Here is a 2,128-nt window from a genome sequence, read left to right as displayed (position 1 = left end):
TCCCTCAGGAGTCATGGATCTACTCTCCTGTGTTTCCCAGCAAGCTCAGAACTCTGTCCCATAATGGTTCATTGCATTGTGTGTCGCATGGCTTTTGACTTTGGTCCTTGAGTCCTGCCAGCCCAGCCTTCCACTGTTTCTGGTCTGGCTTCTAGGCTCAACCTGAGTTGCTCTCCCCTCTCTTGCCTGTCAATTCTTAAAATTCTGGCATATTCATCTATTCTTACTGAAAGTGACCCCTCCTTCCATACCATCTATGCAGCCTTGGGTGGGTTCCTCATTCTTTCCAAGACTTATTTTCCCTAACTGTAAGATGGGCTATAGCTATGACATGGTTTTGATGTGAAGAGTGAATGAAAGAGATAAAGCCTCTAGAGCACAGTGCCTGGCAAATAGCAGGCAAAGGAAAAATCTTGATTCTCCTCTCCTTCATTATGACACAGCATCTTAAAAAAATTATAGACTTGTTAAGTCTGGTACTTATTTCATGTAAAATTGTTTTCTTCTAAAGAGACTATGTGTTTCAACTATTTAAGCCTTTCCTTGCCCCAAATTACAGATCATAGTGCTTTGAGCATAATAGGAACTCAATACATATGGATTGAATGATTCCAATTGGAATGATTTGAAAGGAAGGAGCGGAGCAGGATAAAGGACAAACCCTACACTCCATCTGAGGGTCTATATGGTGGTCAGTTAAAGCTGTGGCAGGACATCGTTCCCAAGGTACCTTCCTATTATTTTCTAAAGCTATTTTTTCCCTGTCACTGTGATTGAGAGACAGAGCAAGACAGAGAGAGAGAGAAAGAGAGAGACAGAGACAGAGACGGAGAAAGAAGTGTGGGTGAGGGTAAAAGGCAGGAGGAAACTGCAATCGTCTTTTTTTTTCTCCTCATTCAACTTCACTAAATAACCCAAATATTTTAATAGCCCTATTTTCTCAATTCTCTTGCAGTTTAATTTGAGGGCTTTGGTAATGCACAATTGTTAGCACATTACGGTTTTTTTTTTTTCTTAAATAAAGAAAAGCTTTGTGTTTGAATGGAAGTCACATACAGAAGGAATCTTTTTTTTTTAAATCTCTATTGTAGAACAGTTCTCACACTTGAGTCAAACACTCTCCCCATCCCTTTCTCCACCAACCTCCCCCAGCGCCATGTAAGGAGATTTGAAAATAACTCATGGTATTTCAGGGAAAATCAGCAGACTATTTAACTTATCCTGGATGGGTCTTAATAAAGAATTATCCTCCCCTCAGTTTATAGCACAAAGCAAGTGTAGGAGGGTCCAAGGTGGAGGAGCTGAGTGGGCCTGCCCATTTAAGGAGCTCAAGCATATATCAGAGCATGTCAGAACTTTCAGGGCAGCTGGTCGTGGTTTCTGAGTGTGGGCTTAAGGAGCCCCAAGGAAGAGGACCAGGACCAGTTGGAGCTGGTTCTTATTTTAATATCTGCAACCAGTGAAAGGGATAATTTTTAATGTCCCAAACTGAAACACTTTACCTGGAGAAAAAGGACAAGCAGGTGTACCAAGTCAAACCAAGGATGCTGTATAGGGTGAGGGGAGGGATGGTTTTGAGTATAACATTGCATAATGATGTAGAGTATGATATCCCTGAGAGTAAAACTTCAGGGGTGTCTCTGTCTTTGCCAGGTTCTGACCATTTTGGACACTGCATATTGATTTCAAAAGTCAGGTAAGGTCCATATAATCCCAGATATCGCTCTGTAACAAGAACTAAAAAAGTCTTTTTACTTCAGGACTTTATGAAGATGGAAGAATTAAGAATGACTAAGCTCACATTCTGGAATTAGAATTTCCTACATTTTACCATATGGCTAATGCACACATAAATGTATGCACAAACTGCAAAGGATATAAAGTAGACTTGCTATGATACAGTAAAAATCCTCAGGTCTCGCTGAGAGAATGACCTGTGTTCTTGTCCAATTCATAATTCTCTTATTCTAGTAGATTCTCTTCTATGTGCCATTGTTTCTAAATAAGAGGCCATACAGAGATGTGTCTTTCTTCTCTTGCCTTTATTATATGCTGGTTCACTTCATGCACAGTTTTTATCCATGTATTGCCAAGAAAATTGCTGACTTCCCCCTATGAGCAAAAAGAA

This window comes from Eumetopias jubatus, unplaced genomic scaffold (assembly GCF_037043125.1).
Source record: "Eumetopias jubatus isolate StellerSeaLion01/CBP00866 unplaced genomic scaffold, mEumJub1_p1.0 scaffold_4, whole genome shotgun sequence".
NCBI classification, from domain to species: Eukaryota; Metazoa; Chordata; class Mammalia; order Carnivora; family Otariidae; genus Eumetopias; species Eumetopias jubatus.
The sequence above is the reverse complement of the archived record's forward strand: the minus strand, read 5'-3'. Positions refer to the sequence as shown.